The sequence below is a fragment of the Hemicordylus capensis genome, chromosome 1, assembly GCF_027244095.1.
Source record: "Hemicordylus capensis ecotype Gifberg chromosome 1, rHemCap1.1.pri, whole genome shotgun sequence".
Classification (NCBI taxonomy): Eukaryota; Metazoa; Chordata; class Lepidosauria; order Squamata; family Cordylidae; genus Hemicordylus; species Hemicordylus capensis.
In genome coordinates this window covers 394,083,274-394,094,140 of record NC_069657.1, presented here as the reverse complement: position 1 = coordinate 394,094,140, position 10,867 = coordinate 394,083,274, and the positions used below count along the sequence as shown (strand labels likewise).

Sequence of the window (10,867 nt, the reverse complement as noted above, 5' to 3'; positions counted from 1 at the left end):
TCAGTTAGTGTGATATCATTAACATGCTATGCTTGCTTCTAACTAGGCTTGTGCATTTCGATTCGGGTACAAAACGTTTTGTGCCCAAAAATGGCAATTTCAGAAGTTTTGTAACCAAAACAAAATCAAGAATTAAAAAACAGATTTTTGTTTCCAAATCGAAATGACTGTGTTTCCAATGGAATGCTTTGTTCTTTGGAAAAGCATTGCAATTGAAATTGACTTCTCTGACTCTCTCCACTCCAGCTGAGGCACTGAGTGATTAGCAGAAGATAAGATATGCAAAAAGCTGGCAGAGCTTCCCTGTTGGGCATGAATGGTTTAGTTAAGTATGTGTTGTATTCAATGTGATTGAAATGCAAACTAACTTTGCAAACGGATTTGGAAGACAGCATTTTGAGACAGAAATACCCGCTTTTCCAGAAGCTGGTTAGGAAAGTTCTGAAATTACACAGGGTTTTCTTTCCAAAGGTTTAGAAAGAATCTCTTGACTTGTTCAGGGGTCTTTTGAAGAGCTATTTTGTTTTTCTTCTGATTTGTATGAGTTATAGTGGTGTCTAAGTTTTGTTGCCCAAATTGAGCAGTCTAATGTAATTTAGCCCACAATGTAATTTGGTGGGACATGATGTCTAAGCCAGTGGTTCACAGACAAAAGGTGCGGGGGGAATACCCCTGTCTATCTATTGACATCCCCAGGAAGCTTAGTTGCTTCTCTCTTTCTTGTAACCATGATCCATGGTTTTGCACTTTTTTTAATGCAGTGATGATAAATCTCAACAATTCTGAACAGTAGGCTGATTGTTTGAGCTACTGCTCACTCCACTTCAGTTAAATGAACATTTGAAGCTGTTCCATAGTACCAAGGCAGGTCATTGGTCTATGTTGCTATCTCAAGTGATCTGTGGTCACTCTTCCATGGGGAGGGAGCATTTTTATTGAAAGACTGGTTGAATCCACAAATGGGCTGTGCTGTTGTGCTAGTGCCACAGGGACAGGCTCCCACCTGCTGCAAAATTCTCAAATAACTGTGCCAAAAAATTAAGTGTCATTGTTCATAATTCTCTTCACTCTTTCAACTTGTTTATGTGTGGCTTCAGGGGCAAAACAGTGAGTTGGGTAGCAGTGCCCCAAGGGGTAGTGCACCCAGATTCCAAATAGGACAAAGGGCTGATTCCTTAGGAATTTTTGAGGTTTGTGTGTCTTCAAGTTTCCCCCCCATAGGGAATAATGGAGGTTTCAGCAGCCCCATAACTGCACTTGGGGGGCACTAGAGTGGCCTGGAGCAAGTGGTGGTGTAGTGCACGTAGGGTGCCAACCACCCCCATGGGTTGCTAACCCATGGGATGCTGGGTTCTGTTGTTTCTGAGGTGTTCCGAGTGTAGATTCTCTGGTAGCATATGAGATTTTCAATGACAAACCATGAATCCACTCTCATATGCTACCAGAGAATCTACACTCAAAACACCACAGAAACAACAGAACCCAGTAACCCATGGGTTAGCCACCCATGGGGCACCATATGTGCTCCACACCACCACTCGCTCTGGGCCACCCCAGTGCCCCCAAGTGCAGTTATGGGGTTGCTGAAACCTCCATCATTCCCTATGGGGAAGAACCTTAAAGACACGTAAACCCCATTAAATCTTTAAAAACCAGCCCTCTGCCCAATTCCTTTGAAATAATTCTGGCAGCTTCCTTGCCTCCCACTGGGCACTACCACCCACCCTACTCTACTCTGGGCCACCCCCTTTCCCCCTGACATGAAGCTACACTTTTGCTGAAACCTCCATTATTCCCTATGGGAAAAATCTTAAACTTCAAAAATTCACCAAAAAGCAGCCCTTTGCCCAATTCCTCTGAAATTTGGATGGTAGCTTCCACCCACTGGGCACTACCAACGCCATCCACTAGTTTTGCCCTGGGGCCATTTTTTAAAATCCAAAACGTTTCAGATTCAGATTTTGCAATTTTGGATTTTGGAACAAAGAACAGAATTGGGGTGTTTCAGATTGGCTGATTTCGAACAAAGAACAAAATGGGGGTGTTTCGGATTCGGGCCAAAAACAAAACAGAAAAAACCCCAAAATGCACAACCCTACTTCTAACCTATTAATCTTCCCTTATCCCAGAGAAATATATACAAGTTTTTGCTTCAGTCAGTTTCTAATGCAAATGTAAAAGCTGCCTTGCCTAGAATGCTCATTTGCAATATTCATTTCCATTGGAATTCTCTTTGAAATTGTGCACTTTATATAATAGTGCAAGGGCTCTTCCAGATGGCATGTTCCAACTTCAGCACACATTATCATGACAAGTAAAACAAAAAATCCACATGATCTACAAGGACATTGCATACTATTCTTAGTCCCATTGGCTGGTAATTATGACAATCTGTGAATAGATTGTGTAAACTCCTTTCATTCTAACTTGAAACAAACACGGTTTACTCATGGATTGCCACAAATTATGCTAAGAATAATATGCACCATTCATGTACCTCATGTGGATGTACTGTTTTACTTACTGCCAAAATTTGTGCTGAAGTTGGAATATGAGCACCTAGACAGGCTCACAGGATATAATGGCTGATATCCTCACTAACTTGTGACCATGTGAGGGGAAGAAGCATCTCTGCTGCAGAGAGCTTCCAGTGCTCTGCAAAGGTGACTGCCCAAGGGGGAGCAATTTTCACCAATCTCTCCTTTCCCCAGAAGTGCTTTGCATTACCCAAAAATATGTCCCTGAGGCCTGTGCAGCCTTCAGGGCCATATTTTTGAGTGATGCAGGTCACTTCTGGGGGAAGAAGAGATCACCAAAAATTACGCTCTAGTCTCCATCACTGCTGAGGAGCTCTGGAAGCTCTCTGAAGCAGGGTCACTTCTTCCGCTTATAAGGCCACACCGTTGGTGAGGATGTCGGTGCTTTTTTATTTGTCTATCTATCTTGTCTCATCACATAAAGCCTCAAGTGGCTTATAATACAGACTTGACGGGTAGCTCTGATGTGGGCTATTAGTAGCTTCAGTTGCTAACCTCTAACTGTGATTCTTTTGGGTGGTCTGTGTCCATCACGCAGATGGGCTCCAGCTGGAGTGTGAATGCCTAGTCGGGAGTTTGCAAACTTCTTCATTCTCACTCCTGATTGGCTGTCCCTCCCTCCAGTACCTATAAGATCACCTGACCACCCCTACCTCCTCAGATAAGGAGTCTGCTGCAGAAGGCATGCTCTGTAGCAGGAAGGATGAGTGTGTGTGTGCATGGACAGATGACCACCAGAAGAATCACAGTTACAGGTAAGCAACCAAAGTTCTGCTGGTTGGTCTCTGTCCATCACACAGATGGGCGCCTCGCAAGCTTTAATCATTTGAGGCTGGGTAGCATAGACACTCAAGGTAAAGGCTGGCAAAGGCAATCAGGAGCTAGGAGAATATGGACTGTAAAATGGTACATCCAAAGGCAGCATCACTCCTCGCTCTAAGGCATAATATTTGATGAAGAAAAACGGGGTAGCCCAAGTAGCAGTTCGGCAGATTGAGTCCAACGGCAGACCCCTGTCAAAGGCTGTGGAAGTCGCTAGAGCACAGGTCGAATGCGCTTTAAGAGAAGAGGGGGGCTGTACTCTTGCCAACAGGTATGCTAATTTGATGGTGTGAATATCCAGTTCCAGATGGACTGAGAGGAGGCTTGATGCCCTTTATTTGGCTCTCCATAAGTTACACAAAGAGGTCCTGAACAACAAAGTCCTAGTCAGATAAAAGGCCAGGGCCCTTCAGACATCAGGGGCATGCCAACATCTCTCTTCCTGGAGGAAGGATTTGGAAAGAGGACCAATAAAGTGATCAGTTTAGATCTGTGGAACTCAGAAACAACCCTCAAAAGGAAGGCAATGACCTTGTCAAGATGAAAGTTCAGGTAAGGAGGATCGCACCAAAGTACACGGAGGTCGCTGACTCTCGGGGCAGAGGTGATCACCACCAGGAAAACAGTCTTCAAGGTAAGTAGACAGGTAGCCATTGGTTTAAATGGCTTTCTCATCAAGAGGTTGAAAACCAATGGGAGGTCCCAAGCTGGGGGAACTGTAGGAGGATCCATGTACAGGTGGGTCAAGCCCTTCAGGAAGCATTTATTTTCCAGGAGCACAAACAGAGAAGAGCAGGCTGGGTTAGACCAGAAAGCCATGACAACCACCAGATGCACTCTAACGGAAGTCATGCAAAGGTCCGACTTCTTGAGATCCCCAAAGTATGAAAAGATCAAGGGTAGGAGGGCTGTAAACACTCCTGTACGCTGTGACAGAGGGCAGTGTATGAACTGCTTCCATTTCTCCTAGTAAGACCTGACAGTAAATGGCTTCCTGGACGAGGAGAAGACTGCTACAAAATCTAGTGTTCAGGTGGAGGGGGAAAAAACGACTGTTAGATGGAAAGGGATTGCTTATATGGCTCCCTTGTCCAAGAGTACGGATTCCATACCATACATCTGCAGTTAGGCAGTGGCGGGGGGAGGGGGGAGGTGATCCTGCATCCAGAGTCTGGAGGGCACTGTAGAAATTCTATGCCATATTCTAAGCTGATAATAATATATTAATATCTAGTTAACATCATAAATGCATCACTGAGGGAGGGTAGGGTGCCTCCATGTTTGAAGGAGGCAATGGTTAGACCGCTTCTTAAGAAGCCTTCCCTGGATCCCGTTGAGATGGATAGCTACAGGCCAATCTCCAAACTCCCTTGGTTAGGCAAGGTGATTGAAAGGGTGGTGGTCAACCAGCTCCAGGCAGTTTTGGAGGAAACTGATTATCTAGACCAATTTCAAACTGGTTTTAGAGCTGACCTCTGGACAAAAAGGACAATGGGCCCCAAAGGATCTATTGTGCTGGGGAGGAGGGGCGAGGAGGAAGACCAACTCATAGAATGAGCCATGGTATGGAGCTTCTGAACCCATTCCAAGGTATTATCCATCTTGGGTCTAAAAAGAGCCTGCCTATAGAAGGGCAAGTCCTTGATCCTCACCAGAGGAGCACAGCCACATGTGTCAGCCACTTGCAAAATCTGTTCAGTGAAGGAATACAAGTCTTCCAAAGAGGATGGAGGATTTGGATTCTCAACACAGTCAGAAGGTGTCAATCCAGAGTTCACTTCAGGCGTATCTGGGTTGTCTGAGATTTCTTCTGGGTCTGAATTGGAAACTGACGATTAGAGAATACAGTCACGTGGGGCAGGGCCTACTACACCCAGAGAGATGGGGGGATGCTGGCCATTGGACAATCCAACAACCTTTGCAGAACCTGACAGTGCGGCGGTAGTTGGTGGCAGTTGAAATGGCACAGAGCCAGGTGATGTGGTGGGCAAGGCAACACTGCTGGAAGGGCCCACAAAATGTCCTCATGAGCTGGACGGGAGGAGGAGCAGTGGGTGTAATAGTAGGAGCGGCATCTGCTGGCGAGGTAGTACCTGTGCGGTGACACCCAGGACAGTGAGACCTGGAGAAGCGGGTCCTGCCACAAGGAGGAGGCCTGGCATAAGAGCAATGATGGTGGTAGGAAACATCAGAGTCATAAGGGTGCTCATGGTAGTGCTGTGGTTATCCAAAAAAGAAGAGCAGGCATCCTCTTATGCCTGGTACAAAGAGGACACAGGAGGATGCGGCCCCAAGAGGGAACATATGCCTGCTTATCATAGGTGGAGGAGGGAGGGGCCTCTCCCTTCAAGAGCACAGAGGCTCAACTATCCTGAGAGGCAGAATGGCTAGATGCTGCCCCTGACAGCGGGGAGGAAGCCTGGATTGGAGACAGGCTAGAAACCAAAGGTATGGTCCCAGCAGGAACCAACAACAAGAGGACAGGTGTCGGGACCAAAAAAGAGGCGTGTGGTGGAGATGTGCTTCTCCTTATGAGAGCACTTGAAAGGCCTAGGGGGAATGAGTAGAGGAGCAGTGACCATTGCAGCACTCAGCTGCGGAGAAGTATCTTGCGCCTTTCTGGACTTTTGTGTTTGCTATCGAGCCCAGAGTGAGGCTCCTTCGGTTTCGAGGTAGGTGGCTGGGCCGTTGCTAGTACCGATCGAGCAGGGTAGAGTAGAGGCCACCCGAGTAGAGGCCACCTGCATAACAGGAGAGAGTGCCGGTACTGAGGGAACCAGCTGACATGCTCCAAGGAGAGTGGCAGCAGCAGAGCTGTTGCAGGTTGTGGAGCCGCCGAGGTGCATTTGAGAGGCAAGGACCCAGATTCATTGCCCGGGGCATCCAGAGGAGAGGGCTGGGTGGAGAGGTGCATAGTGCTCACATCCAGGAGGGCCTTTCCCCACAAGATGGCCCACAGCCTCACAATCCTATTGCGGCGTGCCTGCCTGGTAAATATTTGACAGTGCGTGCAGGACTGAGGTATGTGGATCTCCTGAAGGCAGAAAAGGCAAAGCTGGTGCCCGTCAGTAGAAATAGTAGTTGCCATAAACTGGAACAAAATTGAGGAAAATTTACCAAGACTTCCCCAGAGAGGAAGGGGGGGATCGAAGGAAAGCAAAATGCAAAAAGGAAAGGCAGAGGACTGTAATACAGAAGGAAGAGAGAGCTAATAAAAAGAAAAACAAAAGAAGATAGAGGAAGGCAATGCCTGTTGTTCTCTTCTCAGAACAAAGAAGGCAGAACACCACAAGAGAAAAACTCTCCAACTTCCCTGAGGTATTTCTCTGTCAGTGGACAATGAAAAACTGAGGCAGTAAGGGTGGTCAGATGACCTTATAAGTACTGGTGGGAGAGACAGCCAATCAGGAGTGAGAATGAGGAAGCTGGCAAACTCCCGATTAGGCCTTCACTGTCCAGTTGAAGCCCATCTGCATGATGGATAAAGACCACCTAGAAGAACAATAATTTCTTCCCAGTGGGTTTTCAATCTGTTCAGGAATTGCTGCTCATAAGAGTTTTCCAAATAGGGAATTACCAGTGAATAGCAGATTACTTCTACATCACCTGCCTAAAGTGAACACTGTCTCTTTTAAGGAGGTGGTCAAATATGACAGCCCCATGAAGACAGAACACTGCTCAATTGCCTAACTACAGCTAAGCAATTTAGAGCACTTGTGAGGTTTATGAACAATTCCTCCTCCTCCAGACATCCCTCCACCTTTCAGTTTCAAAGCTAGCTATGGTTAGCACTATGTCTGCACTGATGCTAATGCTAACCATCATTAGCACCAAAATACAGTTTTCAACCATGGTTTTCAAACTGTGAAACCACCTGCCTAAAAAATAATGTAAAACAACAATAATATTTTACTGGAGAACATTTAGATTGTGAGCCTTTTTGGGACAGGGAGCCATGTTGTTTGTTTGTTTGTTTGTTTGGATGTAAACTGCTTTGAGAACTTTTGTTGAAAGTGGTATCGTATCATTGTATTCATATAGGCTTCCTACCTACTACTACCACCACCACGTCAGTAACTTCTGCTGACTTATCTATATATTTAATTCTCCTGGGTGTGCCTTTGGAACGTCCGTCCCGGCAGCCCAGCTGATTGGCTGGGCTGCGGGGGTGCCTGATTGGTCCTGGTGCACCCAGGAGAATTGCCTGGATGGGAGGCTGCGGAGGCAAGGCGGCGGGCCAGGCCGCGCCGCAGGCCAGGCGGCACTCGGGGCCCGGCGGCGGCGGCACTCGGGGCCTGGCGGCGGCACTCGGGGCCCGGTGGCGGCGGCACTCGGGGCCCGGCGGCGGCGGCACTCTCGGGCCCATTTAATTTAATTTTAATTAATTTTAATTAATTAATTTTAATTTTATTTTATTTCTCTTCATTGTCATTAGGGAAGCCATATGGACTTTGAGGACAAAAGAACAAAAGAATCAAACAAACAAGGTCTTGTTTTAGAGCTGCTTCCCTCATAGACATAAATAAATCTTATGTAAATTTAACTAAAGGTTTATTCAGAAACAACTCAATTTTCTCCTCCTTTCTTTCCCTTTCTGACTCCACCCCCTACACTCTTTACAGGATCCCCACTGGGACAAACTTTTCAACAACACAACATAAAAGATTACTAGTTCGATTACAACAGGACTGTACATAGTATTTGGCACAGTCTCAGAATCTCTCTCTTATTGCTGAAACTGACAAAGAAACAGAACTCTTCCATGGGGCCTGGAGAGGGCAGAGGTCCAGATGATCAGGCCAGGCTTCCCAGAGGCAGGCCACTGTGCGAAACAGGATACCGGACTAGATAGGCCTTGAGCCTGATCCAGCAGGGAAGTTATGTTCTTATGAACTCTGCATTCCACTGAAAGTGCAACGTACTTTACAAATAAATACAAATCACTTGCATTTGGTAGGACATAGGAACCACTGGTTTATCTTCCGAATTAAATCAAGTGTTATGGAAGAGCTAGCCATATCCTGTGAATATGGATCAATTCAATATGAGACGTGTTTGTGTGTCAGTGAGACCAGTTACGAGTTGGACCTATACTGATGAGTGGGACCTTTTACTATGGATCATGAGATATTTGAGGTATGCCATTTTTGGTGCTCATATCAGGTAACAAACAATTGTTTATCACTTTTTATTGCCATCTCTCCATCATCTATAGGTTCCGGCATGGTTCCATATTAATCCATTCTTGTTCAGTGTGTATATGAGGCTGCTGGGTGAGACTATGGGAATTCACATATATTAACAGGGAAAGCACATGATTCTACAGCCCACTCCTGTTCCCTAAACCCTAGTTTATTTTATGTCTGACCTAGTTTATTGCAACAGGCTTGGGATCTTGATTCTAGAAAATAACCTGAAATAGAAAAGTTGGGCTGTGACTCATCTCAAACAAAAGCTTGTACTGAATACCAATCAGATGACTGCAGCGCCTACACTAAAGATGCCTTTTCTTCCACAACATTTTCAAGACAAGGGAAACAGTGAGGCAAGAATTCAACAAATTATGGGGGGAGAACATAGAAAGAGAAACAGACATCCCAGTTAAGAATATTTGTAGGGCAATGAAGAATATATCTGAGCCACCAGAGACCAAAAGATAATTTTCTGCTATAGACCCTGTTACTTCGTTCCAAATATTTGCGCTCTCTCTCTCTCTCTCTCTCTCTCTCTCTCTCTCTCTCTCTCTCACACACACACACACACACACACACACACCCCACAGTCCATTCATGAAGCACTATGAGAGCATAACATATTTGAAGGCAATTTCTTGTATGTTCAGTAGTTCTAAAACCTGGACACAAAATACTCTTGCTGATTGCTTCCCACTAGGAGTACCAAATATTTTGTGCAATTCTTTATGTTGGGAAAATATTAGTTAATAGTTAATAATAGTTAATAGTTTTACTATTAACTAAACTATTAAGATTAGTTAATAGTTGTAATAGTCGTAAAAATGGAAGTCTGATCAAACCAAAGTGTAATCCCTTCAAGTCCTATGAATTTTAATGAGGGTTACATCTTCATTCTCACTGATTTCCAATAGGCGGAAGTTTCAAATTTTGGCTGGAACTTGTCCCTTATTCAGTAACAATCAATTAGTATTACCCAGTGTTCTTCAGTGCAAGGCCTAGGAGCCAGTGGCAGTGTTACACCACAATGCGAGATTGGTGTGTGTGTGTGTGGTGGGGGGGATCAAACCTTTATTGCTTCACAGCTCAGCAGATACTTTTACAAGCTTATTGCTCTCTGTCTAGGCCAGGGGTTCCCAACCAGGGTTCATCCAAATGTTGCTGAACTACAACTCCCATCACCACTAGCTACAATTTATTGTGCCTGGGGTATGCTGGAAGTTGTAGTTCAGCAATATCTGGAGGAACCCTGTTTGGGAACCACTGGCCTAGGCCAACACTAGAACTATTCCGGGGTTTCCTCCTCCTTTTCCCCACAGCTCCACAAGGCTTTCCTTTTTAAAGTGACAGTACCATATTAACAATTAATACCAATAAGGCTTTAACCAAACTGGATTGTATTTCAATTCCTTTCACAACAACTCCCATCTACCCTAAGTGAGGCTCTATGTGTGGAACTTTTATCCAACAAGCGTGTGGATAAAGATGATCCAGTTGATATAGTATACTTGGACTTTCAAAAAGCTTTTGACAAAGTTCCTCATCTGAGACTTGAGAAAACGTACAGTCATGGGATAAGGGGACAGATTCATGTGTGGATTGGTTGAAGGACAGGAAACAGAGGATAGGTATAAACAGTTAGTTCTCTAAATGGAGGGGAGTAAGAAGTGAGGTCCCCAGGGATCTGTACTGGGACCAGTGCTCTTTAACGTGTTCATAAATTATCTAGAAGTTGGAGTAAGCAGCAAAGTGGCCAAATGTACAGATTACACCAATAGTGGTGTGCACGGAACCACGCGGCGTGGTCCGGCACTGAGGGGGGGGTCTACCTTTAAGGGCAGGTGCGTCGCGGTGCGTGCATGTGTGCTCATATTACTGCAACTTCTGGGCAACGACGGGGGTAGGGGCGGCAGGGAGGAACGCTGCCTCCCCAAAAACTTCGATTTAAAATGCAGCGCCGGAGGGGGAAGAGCGACAGGAGGGGTAAGTTCTACCCCCCGCCCTTAAAGGTAGACCCCCCCTCAGTGCCGGACCGCCGGACTGGTCCAGTTCTGAACCGGTTCGGAGGCCTCCAACATGGCCTCCGAACCGGTTCGTGCACATCCCTATACACCAAACTATTTAAGGTAGTGAAATCCACAACAGATTGTGAGGAGCTCCAAAAGGATCTCTCCAAACTAGGGGAGTAGCAAATGCCACTCCCCCAAACTGGAGGAGTGGCAAACAAAATGGCAAATGCAGTTCAATGTAAGCAAGTGTAAAGTAAAGTGAGGCATATTGCTTAAAATGTATTTGTTTGGCCTGGCTTTCCAGGGT

The 10,867-nt window shown here is 45.7% G+C and overlaps 1 protein-coding gene across 7 annotated transcripts in view; it reads right to left on the bottom strand.

Moving 5' to 3' along the window:
* The window catches only part of LTBP1 (latent transforming growth factor beta binding protein 1), a 348,387-nt gene that overhangs the window by 166,193 nt on the left and 171,327 nt on the right, over positions 1–10,867 (bottom strand). The window lies entirely within an intron of this gene.